Genomic DNA, 19132 nt, shown 5'->3' with positions numbered 1-19132 from the left:
TAGAATTTCTTGAACATTTCTTGAACAGCACTACTTCCAGTCTTACGTGCCTTATATCCGAGTCAGTTCGATCCAGATTTGTATGATGAAAGAATCTGGTTGCAACAAGATGGTGCTCCCCCACATTATGCCCGTAATATTCGCCAGTATTTAGATGACAATTTTCCAAACAGATGGATTGGTAGAAGGGGTGCAATCGAGTGGCCGGCACGTTCTCCCGATCTCACCCCACTGTGTTTTTCTGTGGGGACATTTGAAAAGTCTAATTTATATGAGCAAACCAGGAAACCTAGACGAACTCAAGGATCGTATTAGGCAAGAAATCCGACAAATATCTCCAGAAGTGTTAGAAAATGTCAGAAACGAATTTTATTATCGTCTTGGGCTTTGCCAACAAGTAAATGGTGCTCATTTTGAGCATCTTATACATTAAACGCAACTTTTAATAATTTAATGGTTTTTATTTTTTTTTCGTATTTCTCCTTTAGATAATCACAAAAGTAAATAAGGCAATTTAATCAAGAAAAAGGGCTCTTTTCAATGAGAGTTGGCTTTCCATTTGAAAAAAAAGGTTGGGGTTAATTTGGACCCCCCTTGTAGAAGAAAAAATACAAAAACTATTTATTATCATAGAATTTATTATAGAATTTATTTCAGTTAAAGTCACCACACTGCATACCCATAGTAAGGTGAATGTCCCTATTTTGGTGAAAATGTGGTTACAGTCTTCTCTGAAAATCTATATATTTTAATTATTGGTTTTATCTGCAGTAAGAACATTTCCTCATAGGGCATGAATTTCGTCTAAAATACCATAAGACAATTATGGAGTTACCAAACTACTTTCAGAGGAACTACTAGGAAAGCATCATCAATAGGAAGTTTATTAGCTATTCAGTAACAACACTAAGGTGGCATAGCTGCGTTACAAGATGATTACAATATTCCGAATAAAAACTTCAATATCAAATCCCGCACGAAATGTCATAATGTCAAATAAAAGTATGATCCCAAAGAAAAAGCCTAAAAGTTATTTAACATTGTACTCACAATCTGTTACTGTTTGCTCAAATATCAAAAGTCAGGACTTTAATACAATATCTGCAAAGTTTTCACACAATCAAACACCTTGCTTAATGTTTCGGTATAGATATTTTAGTATTTCCATCTTTTCTAAAGCCACACTGACGATGTTAAAGGATTATTTGCATTGAAAACGTTCATTTTTGAATGTATTTTATAAATTAAAAGAACAGGAAAATAGCTTCCAGACATATTAGAATCACCCTTCTGAAAAATAGACATTAACCTTTACTAAGTTAAGTACATTCACAAAGGTGCTCTATTTCAGACCTACGTTAACTATTTTGCTAAGGGGGCCTATAAAAACATTTTATACAGGCTTCAAGAGTCTTACAGTTACAACTTTTTTTGTTTAGATCATCTTTAATATCTCTTATTTTTTAAATAACATAGGGTAAGGAAAAGTAAGTTTTCTGGTATGCCTAAATGAAAAGGTACTTAGAATAAGAAAAAATAAACCTAATTAGTCATATGTTATTCATAAAAATATCTTAAAATTCGAAGTTTTAGTAAATAAAAATAAACTTTCAGCTGCAATGCTGAAACGCTATTAATTTTATTCTCAAAGCAAATATTTTATTTAATATTAAATTATACCACAGCTATAACGCTATGTCATTTAACTATTTAACTAAACTTTTAAGTTTATTTAAACTTTACATTTAAAGTATAAAATGTTAAGCAGTTTTGATAGTTCAAAAGCGGGACTCTTTTGAGGTTAACTTTAAATTGCACTAGCCAAAATCGATCCGTTAAGTTATATCCAAATAAAGTGCTTTCAAATATTGAACCGAAAACACACAAATATGTGTGCAATCGTAAAACTGGGGGCTTTTAGTCTTTCATTCGAATGCGGTGAGTAGCCGCATTGAATCAAAACTGGAGTTTCTCGAAGTTTCTGCAAGGGTTTAATCATTACGCGCTTGGTAGTTCAGTGTTTTATCCATTTAAAGTTTCTGTCAGTTACTTCAATGGCGCTTGTTCTCCGTCGTTTATTACAGATGCAAGTTGGTCAGTTTGCCACAGATTTGTCTTGTTACGAAACTCTTAGGGGAAGACAATGTATTGACAGTTATGTCTTGACAATTGAAATTGTCATTATTTAAACCTAATTATAATCTAAACTTTAATAATACATATTTACACGGAAGTAAACAAGGCTTTAAATTATAATTTTTTTTAACGTTGCATATTTAAAATATTATTTTTTGAATGTCTGTATCTATAAAACAAAACAGCAGAATCTTGCGCCACTCTATACTAAGTCAACAAAAATTTCTTAGCTATACGCGGCCTACAATTTTTTTTTTAGTTTTAAAGGATTATCATTTTGTAAATTACAATAATATTATAAAAAATGTATTATGAAGTGATACCTACGTAGATATCATCAAAACGCTGTTTTTAAAATGCTTGACTTACCAAGTCTGAAGGCTTAACAATGTGAAAAAAATTTAATTTTATGGAACAGTGGGTATCAAAAGAAGTTCAAACCCAATCAGAAATCATTGTGCTTATGGGATAAGCCTATCATCATCTATCTATTTTACTTAGCCTAATACTTCCGTGCATACACCTGTTTGTACAGGGTGTCTCGAAATTACATCGCAATATTTTACCAGCGGCATCTTTGTCTAAAAATTAAACAAAAACTTCATATACAGGAATTTTGAAAAGTGAATTGTTTTCATGTTTCAGGGTGTTTTATAATTCCTATTGAAGATGGTTTTTTGTTAATATTTTCGAAACACCTGGTCGTTATGTTTCGAAATTTTTATCGTATACTGTTATTGTTACTAACTAATTAGAAAATAACCAGAAAAAAAGTTATAATATTTTTATCTTTGCTGACCACTAATTTTAAATGACCCTGTATACATTTTAGCATAAAAGGTTATAACATCAGTTAGCAACAATAATAGTAGTATACAATAAAAATTTCGAAAAATAACGGCCAGGCGTTTCGAAAATATTAACAAAAAACCATCTTCAATAGGTCCATCTTCATTCATCTTCAATAATTGTAAAACATCCTGTAACATAAAAACGATTCACTTTTTAAAATTCCTGTATATGACGTTTTAGTCTTATTTTTAGATAAAGATGCCGCTAGTAAAATATTGCGATGTAATTTTGGGACACCCTGTATAGTTCTGCTGCGACTGCGCCACTTTAACCTAACTCTTCTGGATCTATTATGTGTTAAGCGTAGATTATGTGTCGGACAGTTTCAGGATCCAGTTTTGCAAACACGAGAGGTCATGTCTTCACATTAATTATATTAAAGTGTCCTTTTTTTTCATCTGTCCCGGGTTTAATGTGATATAATTGTTTTCAGTTCAAATCGAATCTTTGAAGCTACGTCTAATTAAATTTGATTAAAATTTTTTACATACACAAATACAAACAACCAGGATTCAAGCCTGAATCCACACGACAGGTGACAACCCACCGTTGGTTTATTGTTCTCAGTCTTTTCTGAATTTTAGAAGGTCTCTGACACTTTTGATGAAAATTTTCATTAAAACTTTGTTTTATAATTTAGTATCTCTTAACCTTTGCAAATTCTCACTTAAATATATCTCCCTATCAAAGTTTGTATAATATGGCGAGAAACCTGTATCCTCATGTTTAGACCATCGAGCAACACACGCGACCTTTTGTAAAATAGAGCTTCAAGGTCTTCTAAGTCTCCTCTACACGGCTTGAGAGTATGGTTTTAAATACTCTATTCAGTTTTTCCGTGGGATGTGCTTGTAGATGATATGAAGCAGTATAGAGGATCTTAACCCTATAATAAGACATAAAATTACAAATTCACGACTAACATTACCTACTATAATAGATCTAGGCGCACCAAAAATTACAAAAACCTTACCTTTAATAATTTGCGTAACTATAAAATTTCTAAGGGGAATATAAATAGCAAATTTTGAAAAATAATCACATATAGCTAATATAAATCTATAACCATAAGTTGATCTAGGCATTGGACCTACCAAGTCGGCACTAATTAATTCCTATGGTTTCATTACCCGGTGTTGAAGGTTTATATGATGCAATATGAATTCTAAAATTAACAAATCTGGTCGGCTTTGGACCTTGGTTGACAAAATTGGCTCTAACTTAGGGAGTTTTTGAGCTACAAAAATCGTTCGTATATCAAATAATTTGAAAAGAGATGCCCTTTAGTTACTTAAAATTCTTTTAAGATTATTCTAATTATTTCTTAAAATATTTACAAGATAAGTGACATTTATTGAAAAAATTAGGTAAGAAAAATGCCTTAACCAAAACTATCCTAACTATCAAAATCTTTAACCTAGAACCACGGTTTTACCCTCAAATCCATCATTAGGAAATTTTATTTATGAATGTAAAAAAAATCATAAAAATTTCTTAAGTGGTTCTCAAGTTATGTCCAAGTGTTCTGAAATTGCCTTTAATTTTGGAAGTTTACAAAAAATGTTCGTTTTATGAAATAAATAAGACCTTTGCGAGTTCAAATGTTTATTCTTTTACGAAACAATCACCATAAAATCAATAAATTATTAAACATTTAATTTTAGATAAATTGTTTTATAATCCCTTGGCGAATTTTTGACGAGAAAATGAACAATTATTAATTTTTTTTGGCCGTTTTTGGCTCTCCTTGCCCTGCAAATTTTTCACGTTTTCCAATATTTTGTGAGTAATTTTCCTGTAACAGATCACAAAATATTCTAAAATTTCCTTAATTTTAATTTTCAAAAAAATTCTATATTTCGACGCTGCCAAGCCAAAACGGCATAAACGCCAAAATGTTCACTTTTGAGTTAGATACACAATTGAATAGGATTTTTAATTCCGCATCGAACAGTTCTATTCAGTCGGCATAACTGCAAACAAACCTCAGTTGCCACAAATCCTACCACCAAACATTTATAGACAGCAGCCATTTTTCACTCCTCATAGCAAATACTTACGAGGATTTTTATATACCGCATCTATTTTTCTCTAATACCACTGGTCTTTTAACTGGGTTAACAGTGTTTTTACTAGCCTGCACCGTATCTATATTTGGAGCTGATCTTGCAAGACAATCCGGAATATGACGATCATTCCCTTTTTTTATGTACTTAATCATAGCCATATTGTTATAATGCTATATCCCATCGAGGCAGCCTCCCTCTAGGATCATTTAGATTCATTAACCATAACAGTGCATGATGGTCGGTGATAGCTGTAAAGTCTAAATCTTCCAACTAGGTCCAAAGTCGATCATAAGCTTATATAGGCATTAAGTACGGCAAGAAGTATTTGTTTTTTCATTTCTTGGTAGACGGCTGGCTCCTGTTTTGACTTCCAATAGGCAATTCCGTATCCCAGTTTATATATTCCATATTCCAAATCCCAGGTTTAACGCAAGTACCTTCAGGATTACCTGGTTGTCAGATAATAGGATCTGCTTATTATCAAAGGTTCTTCTAATATTTTCGTTTACTCATTCCAGTATTGGTAAATCTGAAAATTAAATTTCAATGCCTTTTGCGACCACGAACAGAGCTGCATACCTAATGGTTTGTAGGTCTCTCTAGGTATAAGGATGATTTTCAAACGCTTGACTGTTTGATCCAAATGTTGCTTCCAGCTCAACTTGAGTTACCCCAAAGAATTTAGTTTTTTTCTCTTAACAAAGAAATTTCTCTACCGTTTAGTGCTAGAGGTTCTAATTCCTTAATTTTGGCTTGCCTGGTAAATGTCCCTATTAAGGAAGTTAAAGAACCTACTGATGTTTAAATGCCCCCTTCACATCATATAGTACTGAATTAAGCTTGCTTTAGTTCTAAGATAGCCCGTTCACCACCATGTTCTATACAAAAGAGGAGATAAAAGCACTCTTAAGGAGTATGCGCTTATGAAGGAATTTCTCTGTTTGAGTATCAGAGATCTCTATTCTAGGATCCTAGTTATTTTTATTTATTTTGGCATAAGTTTTCTTAAACTTATCTTACTCCTTATAAATCAACAAAATAAGCAATAATTAATTTTAAAACAGTAATATACCCGTATAAAAACCTTTTTTTTTATAAGTCGACACCGGTGAACACAGGAAGCTAATTTCCTGTATCTCTTAATACACTGAATCCATCATTTTGATTGTAACATCAAGTACTCATTAAACACGGCCTTTGAAGTCAAGTTCAATGGAGATTGGAAGTAATTTAGTTCAAAATGGGCTTTTGTCAAAATAGCGTTTCGATTTTAAAGCTTCGTTATCAATTCATTGAACAACTATTCGCAAAGCAAATTTGAGCCGCCGCCTCGATGCATTTAAAAATAAAACTAATTTTAAATTGCAGCTGGGTTCTCGTAGAAATATCTATTTATTTAAAATAAATATGAACTGTAAAGATATATAGAAAGAGACAATAAAATTATTCGCCAACTCATCGACTTTCATTTAATTTATTCACAGGGCTTTATAAAAGAAACACGAGAAAAATATTTATATATTTTTTAATAGTGTTGAGGTTATTAATTGTAAAATTTAATAAGCTATGACCCAGACATAAAACTTATTTTTGAAGGATATATTTTATTATTACATTCTTCTAATATTCATGGAACTTAGAATTTTGTCACATAAGAAATTCTAATAAATATACACCAATATTCTAATGTCGATGTATCGCACTTTTAGGCAATTTAAGCAACTACTTTTTATACTTCGACGAAAGACTTAAAAAAATTTTAAAATTAAAAATTATTTTTGAACGAGTTTGAATGAATGTCTAAGATTCTGTTTAAAGCAATAGTAAATAGTATCATATTTAAATGTGGTGTGGTGTTTTTCGCAAAAATACTTTGGTCTAATTTGTGAAAGGACGTAATTTTGTCCACATGTATTTTCAGGTCCATAATAGTAAAAGTAGTAATTTGCGGATGCCGAATACTGAACCTACTACTCTATATTCTGCACAACAGCAGTACTTAAACACACGTATTACTACTTGTTGGGCTACAAAAGGTGGATCTCTTGGTTCTAGCATATTTTTCTTACGCTGTAAGTAAAGCTGCAATAATTTGCATACCATTTCAAATGACTTTTTGGTCATTTCATTGCATTTCAGTATAACGATTTAACATTATGTTCCATGGCTCGTTACTTCTCACCTTTATTCACGCAATTCAAGTTTTAGGATTTGGGAACAACAGCAAATGAACAATTCCTGCAGTTGTGCAATACAGCAATTGTATGATTGCATATTACTTCTGTTAAGGCATAGGGTTTCCAATTCTGTTGGTCCTGAAACTTTGTTTATAAAAATGAAATAGTAAAATTGCGGCCCTTTCATCCATAATGACATAAGTCATATCAAATTTTACAGTACAGTGCAAATAACTTTTAATACTCTTTAATTACTTGATTTAGTTTAAATAGAATAGTTTAAAGTATAACTTACAAAACAACTTTTCTTATCACTTGTCATAAGAGACAGCTGTTGACAGTAACCTGCCGCTTCCCAACCATACAGCATAGCGTTTTCCATTTGACGTACTAATATATTGACAGTTGTGGTTATTATCGTTCTGCCTCGATCCGTTTTATTTACTTTTGAAACTGTTGTTTGATTGATATCTTTCTTCGGTTTTGTAGGATAGGTAGGAAACAGGATATGTTGGAAAAGAACCATGAAATAATCCGCGTTACGACTTATATTCTTTTCTTATTTTAAATGCTTGGAAACCCTAAGTAATTCAATTTTTCCATTGTGGGTTTTTCCCTGAGGTTGAACATTCTGTACTTGACTATTACGCTCCGATTAATTTACTTTGGAAACTGTTTTTTGGGCCTATCTTTTTTCGGCTTTGTAGGGCAAGCAGTAGACGCTTTTAATAATTATTACTTAAGCTTATGTTTCTTCGGTTTTGTAAGGTAAGTAATAACCGGGTCCATGCAATATTCAATTACCGTTCAAAAGTCAATAGAGCAGAATAGAAGAAATGCTGACTTATTTTATTTATTTTACTTTGCTTGTTGGTGCTAGTTGAGTATCTGGCTTTGCTACTCGAATGTCATCCGCATCCAAAACCGCATATATATAAGCACCACCTTGTCCTATGCCTTTACTTATGTCTTGAATACAAAATTCTATTGTTTGCGATACATTTTTACCGATAAACTCCTTGTGCTGATAACTGGGTTTGTTAGGTTTTAAGGAATAGTTTTCTTGTATTTTATCATAAAACCTGATACAGTATTGAGTTGTCATAATAAATGTGGGATCACTACCTGATTTCTCCACTGTTTAAAAGCTTATCTGAGAAGAGGGGACTCTAAGCGATTTTCCTTCTATTTCCGTAGATAATGTGCAGCAAATATTAAGGAGTCGACAGATACCCTGAATCGCCAAACTTAGACGGAGTTTCCTTTTGTTTTTGACGTAAAGTAATTTGTGCACACCGAGAGAACCCACTACAGCGAACTGGTTACCACGCCTAAGATATGCAAATATGGGCTTAAGTCTACAGTGACCTGTTAAGAAACCACTCATATCTGTACATATAATCATTCTGTGCCAGGAGAGCAGCGACGCTATCCTAGCTTTAATTGAATTTGATAACAGTTATTTGGCTTTTTGGCAACCACTATTCCTACATCAATTTTCTCTAGTTCTTCCTAGTTCTAGGTGGAAAAAAAAGATTCGAACCTGGCGAATCCATTCGCCCGCTCAATACCTTCCAATCCGTTGTGTCTTAGAATCCAACATAGATGGTTTGTCTTCTACGCAATGCATCCATCGCATTCCTGCACTGTTGGACCAGAAATAAATTATTATGTTTGTTTCAGAGATCTCTTTAACTTCTTCCCTTGCATAATGATAACCTTCATAATGGCGTATTTGGTATATTATTATAAATTTATTTGTACCGTGGTAGCTCGCAGGATAAACTTATTTTTCTTCCATACAGGTGTTGTTCTTATTATATAAAAATGAAATAAAATATATGACTTGAAGGTAAACGTAATAGGTTCCGCAGAAGGCTATTTGATTGTTTAGTAAATAGTAATCAAAGAGAAACGTTGAAATTATGGCTATCAGAAAAATAAATAAAAAGGGTGGTGTAATATAATGATTTATTGAAAAATAACCATTTAAGTGATGCATCGAGGTAATGCAATGCATAACTTAAATGCGCGAAATCCTTGAAAATTATGTTCTGGGAAATTTTTTACTTATGGGCAAAATTGTGTACTTTATATTAATTTTAAAATTAAGTTACCATTTCGAACTTATTTAAAATTAATATTTTAATTTATTCAGGTTAAAAATAATAATATCATCTATTTATAATATAGTTAAGATAAGCGTATTTGGATTAGCGAGAGGTTATTTGGCTGCTTAAGTAAATATTAATTAAAAGTGAAAATGATTTATTAAAACATAAGAATTTAAAATATGCATTACTATTATGCAATAAATTATCACCCCCTTTCAGAATAAACCTCAAAATAGCATGCAGTAAATGTTAAACACGTGATTTACCATAAAATTATGACTTAAGTATAGAAGGTTTAAATATAAATAACCTTTAAATACAATAAAAACCACTGACCAGGTGTAATTCCCCGTACTGCACAAGTATTATTGACATCTTTTCTCATTTGCTCAATAGCCATATTGAGAACAGGTTCGATAGACTCCCTCAAAATTTGTTCTTCACAGCCCAACATTAAATCGTTATCTTTATTTAATGCTGGTTCCTCCATTTTAATATCACCATTAAGCAAATTAAAGTCAATCATATGACCATTCTATTTTCTGAAAACTCGTATCTTAAAAACTCTCTTATTAGCTGATGGTCCTTTGGTATCTCAGGTACTGTTTGTGGCAGTACACCTACTGGTTTTTGATTTAAAAGACTTTTTAAGGTCTCACTTTCTTGAAAGCCCTCTAGTAGATCACTAAAATCTACTGTACTCTCTTGCTTTATTTGCTTTTGAGTCATAGAGATTTAAATGCTCAGATGAAGTTGGTGACACTGGTGAGGAAATCAAGAAAACTGATCCAAAATTTTCCTCTTTTATGCCAAAAAGTGATAAATTTGGCAATGGTGATGCCGAATTCTTACAACTTCCTTCTTAATGTAGCTGCTTTGAAAGTACTCATCTCCAGGTGATTTCGAGTATACTGAAATGGGACTAGCCGTATATAAAGAGTATTTAGGTGAACTGGGATAAAAAGTCTGGTCTCGATAACTGTTGAATTGATAATCAACACCTCTGCTTAAAAGAACATAGAATATCGTCCAAGCAAAAAAGCTTCTCCTCAGTCGGTCTCGCTACGATACACTCTAGCTCCTGACAGCCTGCGAGAGCCATTTTCGAACCATCTGTGTACCATATTTGCAAATCATTTCGAGATTCTGTCTTTGTTTTGGGACATTTATCTCTGCTTGCTACTCATGCTCTGTATTCTTGACCCTAAAGAACCTTCTAGCCATGCAGGATCTTCTCGGGTTGAACTTTGGACTTGCCACCAAATGCAAGTTCCTTCCTTCAATGTGGGACTGCCTCGATGACGTGTTTACTCCACATTAGCTTCTGTTCAGGAACATGCCCAAATACTTGTAATTTTGCTTGATTTGCAGAGGCTTCTGGTATAATAATGACGCCTTTAGTCCTGTGAGGTTTCTCCTTTTTGTGAAAACGACGAGCTCTGTTTTATCACGCTTGACAGAAAGACGACGCATCACCTTTCGATGATCCCGCATGTGCTTTGAATTTGCCTATAAATATAACTAGTTCATCGTCTGTATAAGCTTTCGCCTAGAACCCTTCCTACTTAAGCTGCCTTAAAAGACCGCCCCAAAACTAGAGCTTTAGCGGCAAGCAGCTCCCTTGTGAGTACTCACAACTGATCCGCTGAATCGACCAATGGAGCCGGTGTGTCCCTGGCCTGAAGGGCCTCGCTGATCTCCTTGATTTTAACCTTATCTTTCAACGTTCACAGAAGCGAGCTAGTGCAACTTCCTTAATATTGATAATGCCTTCTGGTTTTTTCAACTACGCGTGTTGATTTGCTCTCAAAATTATCTCTTAGCAGTTTTCGTTTGGAAGGACGTTAAACTGTTGGTCCTATAAGATTCGGCCTGGCTGTAGTCCTTTTGGGCCACTATTGCTACGCTGGCAAGGAAAATATCCTTCATTTGAGGAAAGACAGTGTTCAGGCCCGACTACAGCATCTTTGGGTTTATTTCGCCTGGCTCATCTGGCTCACTATTTGTCTAACCAATCTCCAATTAGGTTCCTGATAGTTCTCGACTGGATCTATAAGGGCATCGTCCTCTCCTGGAAAGTGAGTCACGAAGAGAACTTTTAGTATCTTCTCTTTATACTCATCCCAAGTCTCTTGATATCCTCTCTAAGGTGCTTGGTGATGGTACGGTCTATAATAACTTTATTAGAGAGTCATAATGTTCGTCATATGGAGTCTTCATTTCGTTAGTAAGAGCGAGTAAGTATTTTTACTACTACTTACTAAATAAAAGCACTAGAGTGGACAAAATTTCAATTCAGGACAAAATTTCGTATTTGCCTTGCCACTGCTACCGTAGGGGTTCTATTTTGAATGTACAAATAGAAGAACTTTTTTACCAGAGGCGACTGGATCGAGTCTAATTTTATTCGGGTATACTTTAACCAAAACCCTGAGCTACTTTACCTTTATTTAGGCTAGACTGCAGTAAATAAAACACCAAATAATTACATTTGTGAGAATATTTATTTGTTGTAAAATAAATATCTTATTAGTCACCCAACCAGTTTTCACACACTCAGACTTATTAAGTCTTGTTATTGTTCGGTGTCGTTACGTACTTGTCCGCGCCGCATCTAATTCGCTGCGATTTCGGGAATTTGGCGGTCTGATTGTGTTAAAGAGGGACGAACATACGTAAAAGATTTCTTTGTCTAAAACACAGTGGCGGCACAATTTTATTTGGGGTTTAACCTGTTTGGAATGTATTTTCCAAACGAGCACTAATACCAATAACGCAAGATTTATTAAACTAATGTATTATATTAGCTTAAGATGGCGTTATTTTTACGTTACAAAAAAACTAAGCTAAAAAAAGGGAATATATGCTATAAAAAATAATATAGGCTATAAATAATATAGGCTAATAAAATAATATAGGCCAAACATCAACGTTATTAATATTTTTTTATTTTTCAGGTGAGCTTTCATCCTCTAAATTAAGAAAATAAACTTGGTCAGTAAGTATATTTATTAGATCCTTACTTGCATTGAAATAATTACCTATTTATAAAAACTATAAATATATGAAAGTTTGTTGGTTTTATCGGTCGATATACAACAGCCTCTCACGGCAACTATTGATATTATTAATAAATACTTTATGATATAAGTAAATCCCGACAAAACTTATTGTAGATTAAAGTTTTATTTATGTTTAATGTACGTTGAGATCTTAGATCATTGAAATGCTAGAATTAGTAAACAACAACTTTATTTAAGTTTAACATGTGCACAGGGGCAAGAGGGTTGTGTTGTTTATAAATATATTCATCGAATCTCGTTGCCAAGTTTATTATAATGTCAATTTAACTTATCAATGTTAGATTGTCGACTAAAAATAAGAAGTAGAAATAGATATATGTTAGCATAACCTATCTTTGTGTTAGCATAAATATAGGTTAGAGAAGTATACACATAAATATAGGTTGTGCTTAGGCAATTTAAACAAAAAATCAACATTCATGAGGCTAGTCTAAAGCAGGCTAATTTGGGAGGAACATAAAAAATAAAATCGAGATTTTCTTTTGACTGGAAAAGTTAAACGTAACTTAAAGAGCTGAATGGAGAATAGTATAAGAGTCCATCTTAGTATGACAGAGATATCAGCAAAATTTTAATCTGACAAATATAAATATATTTAAGCAACATAAAGCTAGGCTAAAAATCTTAATATAAAGTTATCTGGGATTAAGCTGTAGGATTATCTATATTAGCTTTTAATTTTAAAAATTGCATAATAAGAGAGTTACTTTACAACTCTTTACAATGGGCACCATCTTTACAACAATTATTTAAAATTATCCTTAGCATACATATTTAAAATCTGTAGCCTAAAACATCAGGTGTCCCGCTTACCATAATGATTCTCTACTATCACTGGTGCTTTGCTACCTTATTTAAGGCAGTACTACTCGTTTGTTAATAATCTAGATTCTAATAGTCAGCTTAGGAGACTTAACTGTAGAAATAAAGCAGAAAATTAAAAAACTGAATGTAATGATAAAATGAGTTTTCACAAAGATAAAGTGTTCAAGAAAATTCCTTAAATTAAGGAATTTTAAAGTGAACATCGAGAGGCAGTAATCAAAATTTCATTAAAAGATACTTGACTTAATCTTCCTCAGAATAAATAATTGAAAAGAACCTTAGACGCTTAAATTTCTAAGATCATTTTATAAGAAATAAACTCTTATGTGAACCCTCTAATAAAATTATTGAATTACTAAAGTAGACCTTCCGAAAAACCCCGGTAAAACTATTTTCAATAAACATTTTTTGCTTTATATTTTGATAAACATATAAGAATTATGAGATATGATGCTTCTTGGACAACTAAAAAACTGCGATAATCGACTTTTTTGACCACCTTTTCGGCGTTGTGTGATTAACGATGCCTTTTGGACCCTACAGAATAAAATAAATATATTTTTCGCTTTTCCTCAGCTTTTTTTTTCTTGTCGCGTAGCGGAAGATTGACGTGTGGAAATGATGATGTGATTTTCATCTCTCTATTTATGTGTGAACGTCATAAATCTTGATATCTTAATAATGGTCCATCGAAAACAGTTACGCAAGGTTTACAGGTTTAAATGTAAAATTTTCTAAAAATCTTCGAACCCCTATATTTTAAGTCCTATGGTTGGAACCTTTTGTGTGACACATATTACGAGACAGTTTTGCCACTAATCAAAAATTTTTCTTTTACCCTCGACACGTGTTTTGCTAACGATGTTAAAGAAGAATATTAAAACTAGACTAGAACTACTTACAAGTAGCCTTATATACTAAAGATGTAACTAATAGAGCGAAAAATGCAATGAAGCATGGCGGAACAAATCTTAAACATTAACTAAAGTATACAACTAACTATAATAGATTGGACCTTTATCCTTGTTAAGAATATTGCTAAACTTTCGTATGCATCTAATTTTCTATTGTTAGTAACGAGTATAGGTAATTTTAATAAATTGAAACTTTAAATTAATTAAATTTTAATGTAACTCATGTGAAATATAAAAGAGTTAAAAAGTCAAGTTTGGCTGAACATGTTTTAAATACTGGTCACTCTGTAGGGCTAAACAACTTAAAATTACTTACACCAGTTAATAACAATAGAAAATTAGATGCTTGCAAAAGTTTAGCCATATTCAAAAATAAAAATAAAAAATATTCTTAACAGGGATAAAGGTACAATCCCTTATAATCAATTGTATGGTTTAGTTAATGTTTAAGATTTGTTCGGCCATGCTTCATTGTATTTTTCGCTCTATTAGGTACAGCTTTAGTAATAAGACCACTTGTGTGAGGTAAACTTGTCAGACTACCTTATTACTGTCAAAGTGGACTGTATCTGTCTAATTAAAAAACATCCTTTACTTAGGATTACTCTATTAAGCAACAATACAAAAATGCTTCATGTCAGAAGCATGTCCTGTCTTGCTTAAAGTTACTTACTGACTAACTGCGTTTTAATATTCAATGGCCTCGTGCACGCAATGTTCGTCAACAGATGTCGTTTAAAGCTTAAATCTATTAAAACGAAGATATTGTGTCTCACTACGCGATCATCGTCAAACCGAAAAGTCAGCGCCTTCACCAAATCCGGCGAATGTCTCCTTGAGCGGTACATCTGATGGATTGTTTAGGCTACAATTTTGCTGACGTATTCTTATATTTTCGGTTATTTTTCAATAACGAATACTGAACAACTTGTAAGTAGTTTTATTTTAGTTTTAATTTTCTCCCGAAGATACTAACATCGTTAGCGAAACACGTGTCGAGATAAAGATAGGTAAAAGAGTTTGGTTATTTGTCTCATCATTTCCGTTTATTATTGTTTTAGAGGGTCATGTTAAAAAACATATTCTATTACAATAACTTTTTAACTGGGAAGTATGCACATAATTTCAAAAAGACATTAAAGTTTCTCTAAAATAACGCTTTTGATATTTAAGTTTTACATTTGCTTACTAATTAACAATTTGAGTATTTCTTAAGCCTGATAATGCTGCGTTAGAAGCGTAAGATAAGATGTGTCATATATTATTAAGAAATACTTTGGTTAAAAAAATAACTTAGCCAAGCCAATACTACTATTTGAAAAATATGTATAATTCTACAGATCTAAGGCATAAGATTCGTAACTCGCGCCACCCTGTTTATCACATTACCTAAAAACGCAACAGTTGAAATCATTAAGTAATTACTAACCCAAATTCTTGTGCCTATCATGTCACTACTTATAGCCTGTGCCATTTTACTTCTTTTTAACTTCAAGTATATTTCAAGTTCTGCAAATAACCTGATGAGCCCTAGTCATATGGGTTACTTAGAATCTTGTATTGCTAAATTTTTTATGAACTTTCTAAAAACCAACTTTATAGACATCAACAAGTAGATTTTACATTGCTTCTAACACATAAATGACTGACTCTCTTTTAATGATAAACATAGGGATCTTAGAACCTCATAAATAACTAAGAAAACGTTAGGCTTCGTTTTAGTCATCAATAAGAACTAAATTGACACCCTTTATAAAAAGAGCATCAATAAACTAAAATGCGACCCAAACATAACTCGCACTTGCAGACCTCTTTAGATCCGAATAAATCGATATTTACACCAATTTCATTCAGTTTTTGATGAATATATTAGAGTTACTGAAAATAACTTCAGCGCAAAATACTTATTTAGATAACTTACATTAAATTTATCTACGAGGTCTGGCTATTAAATAACGAGACTGGTTACGAAAAAGGGTTTTATTATAAAAATTATTATACATTCGAATGCTCCCCTTCAATACACTCCCCTCCCCTCGCCATACATCTTTCCAAACGTTTTTTCCATTGATCGAAGCACCATCGACTCAAATCGGGTCCCCTTTCAAAGCAGATTTTATCTTCGGAAACAAAAAATAGTCGCACGGGGCCAAATCTGGCGAATACGGCGCGTGTTCGAGCACTGGAGTGCGCTTACCGGCCAAATACTGCTTCACAGATAGCGCGTTATGGGCAGGTGCGTTGTCCTGGTGGCGTATTTACCAACCCTAACCCGCTACGGTGCTAACCGATTCCGATTATGGCCGAACGAAATTTACAAACCATATCCCGACACAATTCACTCGTACTGCAGGGAGTTAGGATCAGGAGATTAGTCAACTGCGTTGAATTTCCAATCTAATATTATAATGGCCGCTTTCGCAGCACTAATTTAAGAATGTTTAGGAACAAAACAAATTAAAGGCAAAATCACATTGACTGCTGGCTGAGAGACAATATATAGGGTATTTTAAATTCGTCCCTCACTAATGGGTTCTCGGTAACCATAGAAGATACGAAGATGATTAAATTTGGGCAAAGTTGCACATTTCTGAACTCAAAAATATGCCTTTGAAAAAATTAAAAACTCCCGATTGGTTCCGAAAATAATCGTGAAGAATCGAAATTTTAAAAATGTATTTTACTTTTTTCTGATCTATCGGATTTTAAAATAATTTACACTTTTGCATTTTCACTTTTTCCTTGCTACATGGTGGCGGAATCTGTTTGAAGTATGGTAAAGTGTAAAAATGTTTGTAAGGCTAAATAAACTAGGTTGGTGGTCTACGAGCTCTATCTAGTAATAAAAATAAATGTGAAACAAATTATTTTATATTTTAATTACACACTTGTATTGTGCGTAAACAGTCGAAATACATAATACTTGGGTTTTTAACATAATCAACAGAATTACATGGAATGTACAGGGTGGCCCAAATTCGACCCTCATCATTGGGATCTCGGAAACGGTAAGAGATACAGGGTCGATTAAATTATGGTAAAGTTGCATAATTTGATGCTTATTAAAATTCCGTCTAAAAATTTAATAAATTTCTGATACGTTTGCAAATATCGAGAAAAAAACGACATTTTATAAATTCGATTTTTTTTTTTAAGCTTATTTTTTATCCGATTTTAAAATAATTTGCACTTTTGCATTGCCACTTTTTCCGTGCTACATGGTGGTTTTCAATAAAACGTTTCGTCTTTTGCCGACCATCATTAACTTTGTTTTTTCTTATGGGCGCCATATTGGATTTTTACATTTTTAAAAGGTACTTTTAGAGTAAAAGTAACTTTTTATTGATGTATTAAACTTGCATTTCGGAAAAGCGGTTCGGGTACTTCTCATAAGAACCCCATAAGAGCGAGAGGAAAAAAACTACATATCTGATATGCACGTGCGATACATCGATGAAAAGGGATTAAAAAGGACTTTCTAAAAATGCAAGAATCTAATATGGCGTCCATAAGAAAAACCAAAAGTTGATGATTGACGGCAAAAAATGAAACGCCTTTTTAAAAAACTAAAAACACCACCATGTAGCATGGAAAAAGTAGCAATGCAAAAGTGCAAATTATTTTAAAATTAGTAAAAAATAAAATAATTTTTTCAAAATTTCGGTTTTTTCCGAACGTATCCAGATTTTTTTACATTTTTAATCAGACTTTTAATAAACATCAAATTACGCAACTTTTCCAAAATTTAACCGAAACCGACCCTGTATCTCTTACCGTTTCCAAGATTCCAATGATGAGGATCGAATTTGGGCCACCCTGTACATACATATACATATACCTAAACTAAATAAAACAAAATCGCCTTAATTGTCTTGAGACAAAATATAAGCACTACAAAATTTTGTAAAAAATTAATGAGGTTTGGCATTGGATATATATATAAAAACTTAACCCAAGTTTGCGTTTTCGTTTTTTTATTTTGTATATATCGACTTTGCTCAAATCGATATCTGATAAGTCGTCAAACGAAAATAGTTGTTTTATAACTTCCATTTTTTATGCAATACATAGTAGTAACTTCGTACAGATACCAGAGAACTGCATCAGGATATGGTTTGTAAATGTCGCTGTCGGCCATAGTCGAAATCTGTTAGCACTGTAACGGGTTAGCGTTGGTAAATACGCGTCCTGGTGCAAAATTCACGAGTTGTTTTTCCACAACTCGGGCCGTTTCTTACGAACTCGTTCTCGCAGTGTTGCAAAACTGACAAATAGTAAGTCTGGTTGACAGTCTGACCCTCTGGAACCCATTCAGTCATCACGATACCATTAATGTGGAAAAAACGATTAACATTGCCTTGAATTTTGATTTGGACATCCTTGCTTTTTTATTCTGGGCGATTCAGGCGTCTTTCAATGCATCGATTGCCACTTGGTTTCAACATCGTATTGAAAAATCCACGTTTCGTCGCAAGTAATAATGTTTTTTATCAGCCCGGGATCTTCTTCTAACCTTTCAAGGAAATCTGAGCAGACCTGTTGACGCAAGAGCTTTTGGTCAGGAATCAGGTTTTTTGGCACCAACTTCGCACAGACTTTTGTCATCTGTAATAATTCCCCGTGTAAAATTTTTCTAACCGTTTCTTTATCGGCGTTTACAGCCTCGGCAATCATCCGGGTGCTTATTCGACGATCTGCATGCACAATTTGGTTGATTTTGGTCACTGTTTCCGGAGTTGAAACAGTGACAGGGCGACCTGAGCGCTGGTCATCTTCAGTGCTCTCTCGGCCCTCACTAAAGCGCTTATACCACTCAAAAACACGCGCACGAGAGAGATAATTTTCCCCATAGGGCTCTTGCAACAAAGCACTCAGTCCGAGTTTTTGTCAATTTAACGAGAAATTTAAGATTGACGAGTTGCTCTTGTTTTTCCTCACACATGGTTTTCGGTACAAGAATAA

The 19132-nt window shown here is 33.2% G+C and overlaps 1 protein-coding gene and 1 long non-coding RNA gene across 5 annotated transcripts in view; one reads left to right on the top strand and one right to left on the bottom strand.

Moving 5' to 3' along the window:
* The window catches only part of LOC126739140 (furin-like protease 2), a 969288-nt gene that overhangs the window by 365069 nt on the left and 585087 nt on the right, over positions 1-19132 (top strand). The window lies entirely within an intron of this gene.
* Positions 4628-7539, bottom strand: LOC126739174 (uncharacterized). Its single transcript, XR_007661564.1, has 2 exons — positions 5637-7539; positions 4628-5586 (listed from the first exon to the last, which is right to left on the bottom strand). It is a non-coding gene; the product is annotated as an uncharacterized LOC126739174 (long non-coding RNA).

This window comes from Anthonomus grandis, chromosome 1 (genome assembly GCF_022605725.1).
Source record: "Anthonomus grandis grandis chromosome 1, icAntGran1.3, whole genome shotgun sequence".
Classification (NCBI taxonomy): Eukaryota; Metazoa; Arthropoda; class Insecta; order Coleoptera; family Curculionidae; genus Anthonomus; species Anthonomus grandis.
This window is presented reverse-complemented; position numbering and strand designations above follow the sequence as displayed.